This window comes from Acomys minous, assembly GCF_964271855.1.
Source record: "Acomys minous genome assembly, chromosome: 14".
Classification (NCBI taxonomy): Eukaryota; Metazoa; Chordata; class Mammalia; order Rodentia; family Muridae; genus Acomys; species Acomys minous.
The window spans coordinates 34,123,793-34,141,292 of record NC_140496.1 but is presented as its reverse complement, the minus strand read 5'-3'; the positions used below and the strand labels follow the sequence as shown (position 1 = coordinate 34,141,292).

The 17,500-nt window shown below is 44.9% G+C and overlaps 1 protein-coding gene across 1 annotated transcript in view; it reads right to left on the bottom strand.

Moving 5' to 3' along the window:
* LOC311583833 (uncharacterized protein) overlaps window positions 1-17,500 on the bottom strand; it is a 122,581-nt gene that overhangs the window by 52,306 nt on the left and 52,775 nt on the right. The gene's annotated exons all lie outside the window — the stretch shown is intronic.

The window sequence follows — 17,500 nt, the reverse complement described above, 5'->3', positions numbered from 1 at the left end:
TTTCAATATCCAACATGTGGATGAAGGTCAGCACAACAGCATATGCTTGACAATTACAAGAACCTATATTCCAGGCACATCAGCCACTAATATGACATGAAAAGAAACCAAAAGCCAGCAAAGTTAGCCTACATCTAATCCCAGCACCCTGGAAAGAGTCAGGTGGACCTCTAAGCTGGAGGCCTGCCTGGTCTACGTATATAGAAACTTTGACTTCAAAAACAACAACAACAAAACTAACATTAGAACAACTTTGGCTAGCAAATTAGCTTAGCACTGAACAGCAATTGTATCTACTGTATTTTATGTCATTTAGGAACAGTCTACAATGGTGAGGGCTTGAGAATGAAACTGATGAATTTCAACAACAACACAGTAGACAGGAAGACAGGAAGTGGGGTGAGTCCACAGACACTCAAGTCACATCCCCAATAAGGAACCTAGAGAGGGTCCGACTACAAAAACTTCCATAAGCTCCTCCCATAACCCACAAATCACAAACAAGTGTGCAAAGACATGATGCTTTCTGGGAGTGTTTGTGATTTTATTCCATCTGACTCTTGTCACCTTGGGCTCATGGTCATCCCATGATGAAAATGCATTTAGTCAACTTCAATGATCCTAGTAGACTGCAACAGCCTGGACACTGTTCAAATGTCCAAATTATCTTCTGACTCTCAAGACAATCTCTTGATGGCCACATCTTCTCAATTCAGAAAACAAGCTACAACTTTCTAATCTTCACTGTCATAGGATAGCCCTTCCCATTCCAAAGAGAGGAATGTGTGCTGAGTGAGGGAAGATAGGACAAAGGCGAGAAACCATGATAGAAGGCAAAGAACAAATCCTCTAGCTCTGTCTCTGATACATGCCGCTGCAGTCTCAAAGGGTTTAGATGTCCCTATCCCTGAAACTTGTCATACATCTCTCTGATTGGTTACTTCCACTCCCTACATGCCTCTTTCCATGGCTGACTTCTCATAGCTCAGTTAACTCAACATCTTGTGGTCTCCAAATACAACCCAGGCTTCTTTATCCTTATACCTTCAGGCAATGAACTCTCACAGTCTCCTCACTGGGGCTATGACTCTGGAAATAGACAGCGGGAATAGTGCTGAACTGAAACCACAGAGGAAGAAGCCTCTTCCTTCCAGGAACAGTATAGCATGGGTGGGTGGTCCTGTCAATTGGGCTTCTATCTTGGAATGGCTCATACCTTCCTTTGCCCACCTAAAGCAGATTTTGTATGAAGTTCCTACCTGGGACTAGAAATAACTTGGCCTACCCTTCCCTTAATTCAATACTTAAAAGGATTAAGTGTCACCCTTAGGGCATCTTCTTAAGCTTCCAATCCAGAGCAGGGGCCTGCCCTGGAATGGTGACCACCTCCTTGAAAGTTCCTGCCTCGGTCTCAGCATTGGACTGCATCTGATACTACCTACTGCTCTGCTTTCCCTACAAACCACAGACATGTGTTTATTTCTACACTATTTCTTACTTTTTACATTGTGGTGCTTAATGAGCCACTAGTAAAAATCATCCAAAGAGTCAATAGTCCATTTCGGAGTTTTGTAACCTACAACAAAAATCAATCAATTTTCAAGCAATGAGTAGCATGACCCGATATTTATGTTTTTAAACAATACACAGGAAAGTTTAATCATACATTTCCCCAGGCTGCTGCCAATGTGTTTTCAAGATGCTCATAGCATCATCATTCCTTTAGCTAAATATGATTGAAAGAAAAAGTTGACCTACTTCCAGTCTCAGACCAACAGCTATGCTATGCAAGCCTAGGCTAACTGCCAAGGGGGCCTCTGTCATAAAATATCTGTAAAACTCGATGATCCAAGCTCCCTTCTAGGGCTCTCAAAGCATATCTAACAAATGTTTCTACAAGTAACAGTACCTAGCCAGGTACTGTTGTGTCAAGGTCCTAACTTTCTCTCCTACAGTTTCTGCTTGGGTGCTCACAGTCAGAGCAAAAAACTCTATTTTCTTAAGACTTTAGCAAGATGCCGTTTCAATATTCTCTGTGGGAAAAAGTTTTCCATGTATGAAATTTCTAAGGGCCGAGAAATAAAGAGAAAAAACACTTTTAGAAGAAAATACAGATTTCTAAACAGTTTTACACTTGGACCACACATAATATTTAGGGACAGTAGTGATCAGCCAGAGATATTTGGAACTTGGTCAATCAAAGACTCATGCTGGAGAGATGGCTCAGAGCTTAAGAGCACAGTCTGTGCTTTCAAAGGTCCTGAGTTCAATTCCCAGCAACCACATGGCTGCTCACAACCATCTACAATGACATCTTGTGCCCTCTTGTGGCAGGCAGGCGCACGTGTGAAGAGAATATGTATAAATAAATAAATAAATAAATATTTGCCGGGCGGGGTGGTGTATGCCTTTAATCCCAGCACTTGGTAGGCAGAGGCAGGCAGATTGCAGTGAGTTCGAGGCCAGCCTGGTCTACAAGGCGAGTCCAGGACAGCCAAGGCTACACAGAGAAACACTGTCTCAAAAATTAAAAATAAATAAAAAAATCAAAGCCTCCACAGTTGTTCTAGATGTCTGGATATCATGTTGGATTGTCAGAGGCCTCTGGAATTTTGCCAAGAAAAACCTTTATGACCTGTCCTCCTGTCTGTGACACCCAGCTGCATATACAGCTGCCCCTGGCCACAAGCTGGCCAGGACCAATCAAAGGTCAGTTGGAACTGCTTTGTCGCCGGGTGTGGTGGCGCACGCCTTTAATCCCAGCACTCGGGAAGCAGAGGTAGGCAGATCGCTGTGAGTTCGAGGCCAGCCTGGTCTACAAAGTGAGTCCAGGATGGCCAAGGCTACACAGAGAAACCCTGTCTCAAAAACGCAAAAAAAAAAAAAAAAGAACTGTTTTGTCTAGTTAGTAAAAGCATCTGGAGTCAGAGCCTACCACCTTGTTCCCCTGACAACCCCTGACTGAGCTGATTGTGGTAAATAATTGATCCCTGAGAACATGATGGCTCAGTATGAAGACATTGTGCATGGGACTAGGTGGGATGCATCCAGATCTTCCCCACTCTCTGGTACCTGAGACCCAGTCACTACTCAGGGTTGCTCCTGGAGATGCATCTTCCTCTCCCCCTGTCCATGCTTCCAGTCATCACCACAGACCATCCCCATCTGCCCTTCTCCTCCTACCTCATCTCTTTGCCTGAGCCACTAACTATGGGCACACACACCCTGCTCAACCACAAGCCCTGATGGACAGAAGACCAGGTAGTCTGCCCAACAACATCCCAATATCTGTTACCACACACCCAATTCTCACACACTGTACAGAATGCCAGGGAAAGCTTCCTCCCCACTTACCATGTCTCCTGTAGAGAACACAGACCATACCCAACTGCCTCCTCTCTGTGTCCAAGCCACTATCTGGGCAGACACATTCCGGATGGATCACATTCCATGATTGACCAAAGCCCAGGTAGGCTGTCAACAGATCTACAACCTTATCTTCTCAGCCCAGACCTTGATTTTCACAATTGACCCAAGCACTGGACTGGACACCAAAGGCACCTTCCTCTCGCCTATCCCATCCACACCTGCTGTGGATCCCTAAAGGCATCTCTCCCTGTACTCCTTTTTCCCAGCCTCTACGGACAGCAAGCATCCTCCATGAACACAGCAGCCAAGCAGGACAGTAAAAAGGCCAAAACTCAGCCAAGACACTCTCAGAATATCCAGGGAGGAAACACAAACCTGGAAATAATACTCCCACCTCTACAAGACAAACCCAGAAATCAACACCTACAACAATAATCACATCAAACCCACATACCTAGATACCAGCATAGGAGCATAATCAAAAATAGCCAGGAATTAAGTCACCAACAAGGACAAGCTATCCTATCACAGCAGGTCCTGAATATCCCAACATAGCTGAAGGCATAAGAAAAAAGCTTCACAGAGGTCCTCAAAGGAAATGAATACATTCCTTGAAGAGATCCAGGAAAACACAATCAACCCCTTAAATAAAGCCAAGATACACTAAACAACATTTGAATGAAGACATAAAACTCTTCAAAGTCTAAAAATGGAAATAGAAACAATAAAAAAAGCTGAAAATGGAGGAATCCTGGGAATGAAAGTCTTAGGACTACAATGAGGAACTACAGTGGCAGGATTCCCTCACAGATTGTGTATGGAGGGGAGAATCTCACACTGATGATACAATAGAAGAAATGGATCCATCATTAAAAAATAAAAAAGGATAAAACCTAGGTTTCCTGGCATAAAACATCCAGGGACTCGAGGATCTTATGAGAAGACCAAAACTGTGACTAATTGCAATAGACGAAGGAGTAGAATACCACCTCAGAGGTGCAGAAAATATTTTAATAAATCCATAAAAAGAAAAACTTCCTGACTTAAAGAAGATGTCTCTCAAGGTACAAGAAGCATGCAAAAGCCAGGTGTGGTGGTGCACGCCTTTAATCCCAGCACTCGCGAGGCAGAGGCAGGTGGATCGCTGTGAATTCTAGGCCAACCTGGTCTTCCAAGTGAATCCAGGACAGTCAAGGCTACACAGAGAAACCCTGTCTCAAAAAACAACAAAAAAAAAAGCATGCAAAATAACAAATAGATTGGTGCAGAGAAGAAAGTCCCCTTGCCACATAATAATAAAAACACTAGACATGAGAAAGACTATGAAAAGCTGCAACAGAAATTAAAAAAAACAACCAAGTGACACATACAGGCTGAGTTATTAGAATTGCACCTGTCTCTCAATGCAGACTCTAAAAGCAGAAGGGCTTGGACACATGTGCTTCAGGCTTTGAGAAACTACAGATGACAACCCGGATTACTATACAAGAAAATTTCAATCACCATAAAGGGATAAAATAAGACATTATGAGGTAAAGTCAAATTTTAACAACATTTATCTACAAATATTGCCTTACACAAGGTGCTAGAAGAAAAATCCGACTCGAGGTTAACTACACCCATGAAGACACAGGACATAAATAACCTCACATGAGCAAAACCAAAAGAACAGAAGGTGTACACACATGCCATACACTTGGGCAATGCACATATACACACACACACCACAACCACCACCAACAACAACAAAACACCAGGGATTAATAATCACTGTTCATTGATATCTGTCAGTACAACGACCTCAACTTACCAATAAAAAGACTCTGGCTTCCAGAATGGATGCTAAAACAGAATCCGTCCTTCTACTGCCTACAACAAATACAGTTCAACAGCAAGGACAGACATCGCCTCAAGGCAAAGGGCGGCAAAAAGAGAATCTGAGCAAATGAAGCGAATCAAGCTTCTATGGCCACTTTAATATCTAAAAAATACACTTCAAACAAAAAGTCATTGAGATGGGGAGGACACTGCATCAAAGAAAAGTCTACGACGATATCTTGTAAATTCTTAACATCTATGTCCCAACACCAGAGCACCCAACATTGTAAAAGAAAGTGCAGCTTGCAGGGCGTGGTGCTGTCCACCTTTAATCCCAGCACTTGGGAGGCAGAGGCAGGTAGATCACTGTGAGTTTGAGGCCAGCCTGGTCTACAGAGTGAGTCCAGGACAGCCAAGAGAGACCCTGTCTCAAAGAAAAAAAAAAACGAAAAAAAAAAGAAAGTGCAGCTTAAATCACCATAGACCTTCATGTACTAATAGTAGAAGACTTCAGTATCTCTCTCTTACCAAAACACGGGTCCTTTAGGAAAAATAAACAGAGAACTACCGCAGGTAACCAAAGTTAAAAGCCAAAACAACCAAACTGATATTTACAGACCATTCCATCCAAACAGAAAATAATATACCCCCTTCCCAGCAACTCATGCAACATTTTCCAAAACTGATGATACCCAAACACAGCACAAGTCTCAACAACTACAAAGAAGTTGTAGTGACCCTTGTAAAGCATCAGATCACCAAGGATAAATGGGGCACACCATCACCAACAGACACAAGAGAAAGCTTAGACACTCATGGAAACTGAAGAACTCTCCACAGAATGAAAAAAGGGTGAAGATAGCAGTGTGCAGGGTGTGGTGGTGCATGCCTGCAATTCCAGCATTCTGGGAGGCAGAGGCTCTGTGAGCTCCAGGCCAGCCTGGTCTACAAAGTGAGTCCAGGACAGCCAGGGCTAAACAGAGAAACTCTGTCTCAGTAAAAGAAAATAAACAAAAAGAAAAAAGAAGAAATACAGTGTTAGTAAACAGGCAGCAATGGAGCCACCCCTAGAGGCACTGATGACCATGGGAAAACGGAAAATACAAAGCCACCCAGGAAGCATGTCTTCTGAAACATGCCAGCACCAGCAGGCAGGATTCAGGTCTATTAAGCCACGTGGGCACCTTGTGTGCATGCGTGTGCACTTTCTGCACTAGACGAGGTAGACCCAAGCCATCTCCTAACCATCTCCAAAGACTGTCTCGGTATTCCCTTCCCATTAAAAACAAACAAACAAACAAACAAAAAAACCCTCTAGTATGGATCTGCCACGTGGCATGATCTCTTTTTCAGGGTACAGCCCGGCTGCATACATGCTAATATAAAGACTATAGAAACCAATGACAATACCTACTATGCTAACTAATGGAACACCATGATCAGTCCCCATTCAGAGGCCACAGTCTGGTCCAAAGAGTGACTAGGACCACCCCAGGGAGGACCCGCTGCACCAGCTCCTGGGGCTCAATTCTCTGCTCCTCCTGGTTGTGGGCAGTGACCCTGTGCTCACCATGTCTAGGCTTCGAAGCTAGCGGGAGCTCCCCTCACAGCACACAGCAGTTGCCCTCAGCACATCACACCGAAGCATTAAAGCCCGTTCAGCTACAGAGTGGAACCTGCAGCATGGGACCAGGAATAACTCCCCTCCTTTTCCTGCTGACAATTCTGCCTCAAGGCTCTGATTGGCTAGTGTGTCTTGAGTGACATGAGCAGAAGGGAACCAGCACAGGGGGTCCTGGCCCAGGCTTCCAGCCCAGGGCCAGTCCTTTTCCGGATCTGCAGAGCTTATCATTTCCATAGCGCTTGTGCCTGTCCTCCTATACTCAACCCCTTTGTCTTCTCACCCTGCCCCAGGGAGGACTCCAGCTCCTGCTGCTCAGCTGCCTGCTCCTCCCTAGGTGTGCAGTGACCACGCCTTCAACGCCTTGGGACTTTGGAGCTTGTCTCAGCTCCCTTCAAGGCCCTCAGCAGGCACTTGCCCTTCTTCCTCCTGGAAGCAAGGAAGATACCGTGTATGGCCCATTACTCAGCAGGCCATGGACTTATCCGTCAGCCCCAGAACTGCCCAGAAAATTCACACTTAAAGAGAGAGTTTAGGAAACAAGACTTTTATTTTGTGATTTCATGCAGGGTTCAGGTAGACTGTAGCTACTTTTCGCCTGGTACGCATTGGACAATACTGTGGAGTTGTGAGAAGCAAGAAACAGATTGTTTTGTTTTTGGGTTTTGTGTGTGTGTGTGTGTGTGTGTGTGTGTGTGTGTGTGTGTGTGTGTGTGTAAATGTGTGGATACATGTATAGGAAGGTATCTATATCTCCAGCACACACTAAAACAAAAACACAGCTGTATTAGAGAAGGTTCTCTGCATGAACAGAACTGATATAATGAATCTACATTTATAGAAAGTGGATTTAAGGGCTGGGCAGTGGTGGCACAAGCCTTTAATCCCAGCACTTGCAAGGCAGAGGCAGACAGATCTATGTGAGTTCAAGGCCAGCCTGGTCTACACAATGAGTTCCAGGACAGCCAGAGCTGGTACACAGAGAAATTCTGCCTCTAAAAACAAAACGAAACCAAACAAACCAAAAAGTGGATTTAAGCCTGGCTGTGCTGCCACATGCCTTTAATCACTGCACTCAGGAGGTAGAGGCAGATAGATCCTTCAGTTCAAGACCAGCCTGGTGTACAGTGTGTCTTCAGATTAGCTAACAGCCTGCCCAAGGTTATCAAGTTCTGCAGGCTGTTCACACTTGCTAGATTTGCTGAGAGGATGGAAAGAAGTAAAGTAACTAAGGGAGGGCTTGCTTGCCCGCTGGGATTAATGGTTGCTACAGGAGCATTGGGAGGGAAATAACCTCAGTGCGTGATTTCTTATATGATCATATGACCTCATCTGATGCTCTCTGGGATGGAGGCATGGCCAATTTCCAAACTATGATTCTACGGTGAGACAGACCCATGTGTGGACACCCAGAGAAGAATGTCATGTATAGGACACATAGTTTATCACACATGCCCTCAAGCTTGGAAAAGGGAGGGAAAGGCAAACCTGTGTGAACCGCGTTTGTGTGCACTGAAGTACAGTTGAAGGACTGAGGCTCTGCACATTCTGGGTAAGATTAGAACTCTGAAATCCCCAATCAGGAATCTAAGGACAGCTTCACCTTTGAGACCAGCTTACAATGTGAGACTCTGTCTCAAATAAGCAAACAGACAAAAATCCAGAAAGATAGTGCTTTAACGAAAAATGATACTTTATTTCCTGAGCCAAATATGAGGAATCAAGGCTCAAATAGTGAACATTGTGGAATAGTGAGTTTCCTTGTGAGAGATGCTATGGTAACATTTTAAAACAGAAGAAGAAGAAGAAGAAGAAGAAGAAGAAGAAGAAGAAGAAGAAGAAGTAGAAGAAGAAGAAGAAGAAGAAGAAGGAATAGAAGGATGACGACAACAACATCATAGTCAATCCATTTCATAGTCCATTTGTGGCTCCAGGCTTCACACCATCATCTTATTTGCCTGGACTAAAGTGAAGGCAGAGGACAATGCCTCTTCCAGATAAAAACCTCAAGACAAACACTACATCTCTGAAGAGCAGTGGAGGCCCAAGTCAATTTGCCCTTAGTGTGACTGGCCTGGCCTCCACAGTACAGAAATTGCTGTGACTTTTGCTTCTGTCTTCAGCCCTCAGCTGGCTTTCTCTCCTCACTGGTGGCTCCTGCTGCTTCCTGCATTGGAGCTTCAGGCAGAAGCAGACCAGTGGCCAGCTCCCTCCAATCTTTATAATAGATTTATCTTTCATCTTTCAATGGCAAACTGAGTCCCAAAGAATAGGCAGGCAACCAAGCACAGATCTGATGCTCAAGGACTCTCCTTCCTGGAATGCACAGGTTGGGAATCAGGGCTCATCTGTCCCTGTAAGCCCTTACTGACTCCAGCCTTTCAGCCTTGTCCTGGGGTTAGGTGATGCTGATCTCAGGTTAATAAGAACGTAACCTTGGAGCTGTAGGGCTCTGCAGGTTAAGGTTGAAGTCTGGTCTTCTCTGGATATCTGATTGTGAGCTGGCTCCATGAAGAATGGACTCCCTTTCTCAGTGGGGGCCCTCAGTCCACCTGATCTGGTGACCTCAGAATTTTGTAAGGAGCATCACATAGGAAATACAGACCTGACCTTGCCTGATATCAAGCCCAGGGAATTCAAGGAAGTACCCTACCCTATGCTGAGCTCTGAGCCTCCAACAAATGATCTTTAATTGTATCTAGGCACCAACCCAATCTCCTAACACTCACGATAATTAAATACTGCCTTCCTTCCTGTGATTAAGGCCCATGTTACTAAGACACAGGATAGTGCATCACTGTGTTCTGGCACACAGAACTCTAGCGAATCAGATACATTCACCCTCACTACCCAGGGTTTATAACTTCCTAGTTCACAAGTAAAGTTGCCTTAGTCTCCTCACTTCATATGACTGTCTCAGACTCCTCATTCTGGGAAGGGCTTTAGCTGTTTGCTGACGCGCAGAGTCACGGGTTCCATTGGGGCAAGGCCAAGGCGAACAGCTGGGAAAGCACTGGAGGAGAGGCAGTCTTGTTCTGATGGCCAGTGGGTCACAGGCATTACAGGTGTCTTTTTGAATCACCTATCATGCTGTGCAGAGTATAAACCAAAGAACTGTGACATTTGTGGAGCACCCATGTCCCCAGTCCTTGTTAAGACCAGTGGTCACATTCTAAAGGAACTGGCTCAGTTTTCACATACCCCGGCTAGGTGTCTAAGTGACCTGAGTACTTTTTTTTCCCAAGGGAGAGTTTCTCTGTGTGGCCTTGGCTGTCCTGGACTTACTTTGTAGACGAGGCTGGCCTCACACTCACAGAGATCTGCCTGCCTCTGCCTCCTGAGTGCTGGGATTAAAGGCGTGTGCCACCACAACCCCAACAGCTCTTATTTCCTATGCACTTTAAACCTGATATTTTAAGCCAGGCATGGTGGAGCACACCTTCAATCCCAGCACTTGGGAGGTAGAGAAGTGAGGGTCTCTGTGAGTTCCAGGCTGGCCTGGTCTACAAAGCAAGTTCCAGGATACAGGAGAAACCATGCCTCAGGGAAAAATTAAAAAAAAAAAAGAAGAGAAATATTTTGAGGGTCACTAATGGCATATAGATATAAACCTAGCACTCAGGAGGCCGAGGCAATTGTAGGAGGAGTTTGTGTGTTAGAAGCCAGCCTGGTCTTAGAAGTGAGTTGGAGAAAAGCTAGCAGAGAAAGCCTGTGCTAGGAGGGAGGGAAACAAACAAACAAACAAACAAAAAAGCTGAAAAAAATCAATAACAACAACCCATAAAACAAAACAGCACCAAAGTCAATAATGTAGTCACTTGCCCAAAATGAGTTGGGTCTTGAATCCACTGGGGCTCCAGCCAGCTCTTGAATTCTGCCTCCAGCTGAGACACCATCACTTTCCCTGCTCACTCTCACTGTCCCACCCCTACCTCAGGACAATAGGCCTGTAGGGAGCCATGCTAAATTCTGTCCTGTTAGAAATCTCTTGCTTAGGCTGCATGCTGTGACCTTCCAGTTGCTGAGCTTTGCCAGAGGAGGCCTTGTGTTCTAGGCTATCCTAGGACTATTTACCTTTGAAAGAAGTAGGGAAGTCCCTATTGGGAACCACCCAAGGGTCAAGGAAGTTCATAGAGTCAGCTACTCAGAGAAGTAGGAAGTTCTTACAGGGAGCTATTCAGGCCATTGTATTCTTGCCTGAGGGCTAGGGAGAGTGGGATTAGAATAGATCCTATTGATATATATTCTTGTGTGCATTAAAGAGGGTCTTGATCAGAAATTTCCATATTTGACACATTATGTCTCGCATCTCTGCACCCCACTTTCAATCCCCACTCTCTCATTTATGTGAACCCTGGTTCAATTTGTCCCATGGGCTGGGACATATCATAGGCCTACTTAGCACAAGGCTTGTGTCTTTCTTTCTCTAGTCCCCTGTCTCTAGTCTCTGTCTAGGTGCGGGCTGGCACCTCAGTGGATTCAAATCCTACCCTCATCTTGGGTAAGTGACTATGCCTCATTTTCCACTTTTCTACTGTGGAAATAATAAACAGTCCTTACCTCACTGTAAGCAACTATGAGAGCTCTAACATCATGCCATCACAAGGGATATGCAGTGGGGATGCCACCAGAGGTGACTATGCCTGGGTAAGGATTGGTTTTTGTAACCTGGTCACATTTCCCTTTTAGTTTTCCTGAAAGCAGGGTCTCTAAGCCCAGCTGTCACCACAGGGCAAGCTCTGAGAGCTGTGCATGCTCATGTAAACTGAGCAGGTGGCTGGGGGCTCCATGCTTGGTACCCCTTCTGCACTGTGTCCCTAGAACCCAAAGGATCAGGAGACATGGGTGGGCAGGCTTCCTAGAACTTGTCCCAGACGCCGGAACAGACCCTTTCCTCCTGAAAGGGAAAATTTTTAATTAGCATTAAAGCAACCAGAACAGCAGAGCTCTCTAACTCAGAAGTGCAGGTCGACAGGTATGCTAGCCCAAGGTCCCAGATGATAAGTAACAAAAAATGGGGAGATAGGAGACAAAGGCCTATTGAGTGTTCCAGGGACCGGCTGGCCATAAAAGATAGGGAGGATACACAAGGACAAATTCCTGAGAGAAACAGGTACCGGACATGGTCGAGGGAGTAATGAGCCAAGACCCCTCATCCAATCTTATGGTATCTGCTTAATCCCCCCTTGAGGCCCGTACACAATGTTCCAGGTTTGAGTTTAACCAGATGTGTCGTTAGCTCAGATAAACATCTACCCTCGGGTTCCGAGTAAAACAGGAACCAAGGACTGTTCCCATGTGATTAAGTCTGAGCTTACCCCAGATCTGCCTACACAATTTGCTGATGTTCAAATGTTTGAAACAACCAATCGTGTGTGGCCGCGCCAAAACTTCCCACTCCCCCCGACCCTTGCCCATATAAACCCCTAAACCCTGGGTCGACCCCTCTGTCTCCTGCATGAGGTATGTGTCGACCTGGAGCTCCGCCAATAAACTGCCTCATGTGTTTACAGCAAGACAGTCATTTGTGAGTCTTTGGGTGCGCGCCATCCCGAGGCTTGAGTGAGGGTCTCCCTTCGGGGGTCTTTCACTCCCAACCCAGTATGCTCATTCTAAGTTCTGGGCAAAAAAAAGGGGGTTCCGGGAGAGGGGGAGGAATCTGTGCTATCTGTGTCCCATGTGTATGTGCAGACTGAGGCTCAGGCTGTTGGACCACTTCAGGTGGTGTCTCAACTGGGCAAACTTTTTGAGCTTCCCCCAATACCTTCCACCTATAAAGGCAGCTCTCCACACACTTCAAGCCATCCTGCCTCCTCCTAGCAGTCTACACTGCCTATCTCTTGCTGGTCTTCAATCACTACCTCTACCACCTACTGACTCTCCAGAGATATTCACAGAGCCTGCGTCCCTACAAAGTGGGCAATGTTGTTCTGGACCCACCTCAGTGAAGCCACCTAGTGCAAGTGACCCCAGTTCTACCTGTTGCGCTCACTTGCTCTGCTGCAAGAAAATAGGGTGAAGTATGAACAGATACATCATGGCATGTTCCGAGTACCACAGATTGTCTAGAAGTTCTCAGTGTGGGCTTTCTGGAACAAGGTTGATTCTGCGTCCCTCACACAGGGACCTAAGTCTTCCTCTCCTCCTTAAGCATCTAAGTGAGGATTCCTCTCCCAGGAAGTGTGTGCTGAGGAGCCATTATGTAAGGAAGAGTGGTCTCGGTTGTGAACCTGTGTGGGTCTAACAAGCCTTACACAAGGATCACATATCAGACATCCGGTATATCAGGTATTTGCATTGTGATTTCTAACAGTACCAAAATTAGTTATGAATTAGCAATGAAAATAAATTTATGGTTGTGGGTCTCTATTTGGAAAATAACAATTAATAAAGCAACAGTTTTCTTTAACCCCACAAGCTTCCAAAATAATTGGCACAGAGAAACTAAGGTTTATTTTACAAGCTTAAAGCATTGGAGCTGGGCAGATTTCAACCCTCTCAGCTAGCTAGCTATCTCTCAGCTACACAAGTTACTTGCCAAAAACTCATCCTTTCTGGGCTGCATCTGCTCCATCAGGCCATGTGTTCTTAGTTCATCTTCTGTTCCTTCCCTCTCCTCCTCTCGCTGCCTCATGGCCTCCCAACCCAAACCCAGGAACTTAAACTCCTCCTCTCTCTCTTCTGCCAAGTCAGCAGCTTCAGCACTTTTTATTAACAATCAACTTTAAATTTGTTACAGTAAGCTTTATACAACAAAGTCAGGTGTTTGTGAGACTGTGCTTATCTAGGCAGGAGCGAGATCTTGGGGGACAGCAATTAGCACTAGAATACACCGAATCAGACCAAGCCCCAACAAAGATAAGCATTAAAGGGTCTCAGTATTAGGTAGGCTGAAAATCAGTGCTCTGGCGTCTCTTTCTTAAGGGCACTAATGTCACTCACAAGGGCTTGACCCTCCCTAACCTACTAACCTCCAATAGACTACCTCCTCATGGATTTCAACATTGAAACATGTTCAGGTTTGAGAGGAGTCTAACATTCAGTTCACAACATAGATAGTTCTTCTCCAGTGTAAAATCTTCTGTACTGGCTTTAAGTTCACTGTCGTAGTCACCATTATTTAAGGAAGACATCATAATATATTTTTCACCTTTTGTTAGTTATGTTTTCTTTGTTTGAAAACAATACTTCTGTGTGACCACACACCCTCTTGTGTTGGCCATTGGTTCAATGGTCAGCAGAAGGTAGACTACATGACCTCAATGTCTTATTGAAACACATGTGCCACCTGGATTTTCCTCAACATTTGTAATGGACACTTGATTGACCAGGCCTGCCAGGGTTGGATTATGTCTCCTGCATAGGGACAGAACACAAGACACAAAGAAGAAGAGCAAGTCTTTGATCAAGCTCTCAAATTTTATTGTTCAGGTGGAAGGTTTTATAAGGCAGGGGGCAGGGAAGCATATTGCTATGGCAACCCAGCTGCAGGCTATCTCCAGATGCGAGGAATTCCAACAGGTCACAATGTTTTGCTGACTTTTGCTCTCTTTATCAGACTTAACCTCCAAACTACAATAGGGTGGCTCCGTCAAAATCTTATCTTTAGTCTAACTGCTAACCACCACAGGGTCAGCTGGTTTCTGGTAAATAACAGACTGCTGGAGAGATAGAAACCTAGGCTCTGACAAGATGGCTGAACATTGGCCATATGGCCTACTTTCCCCAACACTTGATCACCTTTGCTATCTGCAGCCTCTTTCCTTGATGGCCAAACAAGTTTTAAAGATGTTTAACATAACAGTGTTGAGCAAGGTTTTTTCTTTTCAGTATAGCCTTTCACAGTAGTTTTACTATGCTAGTGGAGATGTGGGTGTACAATGAGGGCATATAGCATGGGGTTAATTAAATTTCATTGTTATGTGTGGGTGAATCACAGATACTGAGTGTCTAAAAACCTCCAGACATAATCATTGGCATAAAAAAACCCAAATATTTCTTTGTCCAAAACAGAATACTGCTTCATCCTGAGAGTCTTCAGGAACTCAGCATCACTGTGCTCTGAGAGCACATCCTCCAGCAGCTGATGGGTGGAAGTGCAGCCAAACATTAGGTGAAGCTTAGTAAATCCTCAGAGGAGGGGGAGGGAGGATTAAAGGAGCCAGAGAGGTCAAGGACATTGCAAGAAAAACTACAGAACCAGCTGTCCTAATCCCATAGGGACTCAAGAGGCTGAACCAGCAACCAAAGATCATGCATGGAATGGTACTAACTCCCATGCACATGTATAACATATGTACTTCTTGGTCTTCATGTGGGATCCCTAACCACTGGAGCAGGGGCTGTCACTGACGCTATTGCCTGCCTTTGGACCCCTTTCCTCTAAGTGGGGTGCCTTGTCTACCCTCAGTAGGAAAAGATGTGCCTACTCCTACAGTAATTTAATATGCCAGGACACATTAATATCCACGGGAGACTGTCCAGAGCCAACTCAAGGTCACTCAAGGCTAAAAGAATCTACTGGCTATGGAAAAATATTGATGGCTCATTCCAAAGCTACCTTCCTCCTTTCACCCCTTGCAGATGTTGTTCAGCAGGATAGCTCGGGACTTTCCAAGAGATAGCGTTCCGAGATAAACCACAGGATGTTCCCCTGATGGCATCGTCCTGAGGCATTCTCAGGCCCCACCCCTGCTGCTCAGGCCCTGCCTCTACCCCATATAAGCTTTTGCTCTTGATTCAATAAACAGACCTTGATAGGAACTCTACTTGGTCTTGCCTCCTTTCTTTCTCATCCCATCTTTCAGGTATGGCTCCACTCGTGACCCCGTAATTACTGGTCCTGCTGGACGGGACAGGAGACCTGTGCTTCTCAGAGGTCAAGAGGAAGGGAAGTGGGTAGAGGAGAGGATATATATAAAATTGACCACTTATTAGGAACTCTTCAACCTCTACAGTGACACAAGATACCAATGCATTCTTCTAATGATTCATTTTATCATCAATGTGGGGAACATTAGTACACTGGATTTATTTATTTATTTATTTATTTATTTATTTATTTATTTATTTATTTTTTGAGACAGGGTTTCTCTGTGTAGCCTTGGCTGTCCTGGACTCCCTTTGTAGTCCAGGCTGGCCTCAAACTCACAGCGATCCGCCTGCCTCTGCCTCCCGAGTGCTAGGATTAAAGTCGTGCACCACCACGCCCGGCTAGTACACTGGATTTAATCTATAAGTTTTTAGTCTGTTTTCAGTATTTGATGTGTTTGCTCACATCACTAGCTAGTTAAGAGTGGTTGTTTTGCAGTGCTTTTGAACCTTTAACTCTAAATTACTGAATTGAACTATGGCTATCCCTCACCAGGAGGATGGACAGAAGAAATGGGGTAGATTAACACAATAGAGCATTACCCAACTGTCCAAAAAATGACATAAATGCAATGTGCAGAAAGCAGAGCATCTCCAGCCAGCTGACAGGCTACATTAAGGCAGGAACAACATCTTCCTGCTCTACACAAGCTACCAACAGTCTTGTTTCTACAGTCATAGCACAGTACACTTAACCTCTAAACACAGTGTTCACCATCCTACTTTGTATATGCTTATGTAGTGTCAGCATGTGTGTGTGTGTGTGTGTGTGTGTGTGTGTGTGTGTGTGTATGTACATGTAAGTGTTCACAAAAGAGCCCACAAGTGGAGCACAAGTAGAGTTAACAAGTTTTGATTCTCTCCTTCTTAGATCTCCAGCAATTGAGCTCAGGGTATCAGGCTTAGCAGCAAGCAAGAGACCTGAGTTAGTCTAAAGGGCGTGGTGTTGCCCTGCAAAGGCAACGCAGAGATAGAATCTGGCCTGCCAAAAGGTGTCTGAAGCCGGGCGTGGTGGCGCACGCCTTTAATCCCATCACTCGGGAGGCAGAGGCAGATGGATTGCTGTGTGTTCGAGGCCAGCCTGGTCTACAAAGGGAGTCCAGGACAGCCAAGACTACACAGAGAAACCCTGTCTCAAAAAAACAACAACAAAAAAAAAAGAAAGAAAAGGTATCTGATTGTGGGGGTTCAACTTTAATATTTACCAAACCTTCAAAAGAAAAGCAAAAGTTTAAGGTCTCCCTGCAGAATGTTTTAATAACCATGGAAGTTAAATGACTAGAGCTAAAATTCACAGGGTCGACCAAAGAAATGGTCGAGACAGGAGAAGCCTAACTCAAGGATATATGTATGTATATGTATATATAGTCAGAGTTATAGTTATGTAGCTAATTATATACTCATGTATGTATATGTATGTATATCATGTTTGGCTCTGAAGGGACTATATCAGAGAAAAAAAAAAAAGAAGGAAGGAAGGAAAGATGAAACATTGGAAAGAAAGAATAAAATGTAAGAAAAGGAGAGAATGAGGGAGAAAGGGAGGAAAATGAGGAAATGAGGCGAAAGGAAGGGAGGAAGACAAAGACAGAGAGGAAGAGGAAAAGGAAAGGAGGGAGAGGGAGGGAAAGAAAAGAGAAAGAGAGAAGAGGGCTGCACACATGGGACATTTTGGGACAGACACCACATTTCTTCAGTTTACCTGTATGTATCTAAAAGAATCCAGCTCTTCTCTGTAGTCCCTTAGTTTATTCCTGGCCCAGGAATCCATCCAGGATACAGGATACACTTAGTCCTCTTTCTGAGTTCCTCTCTCACAGA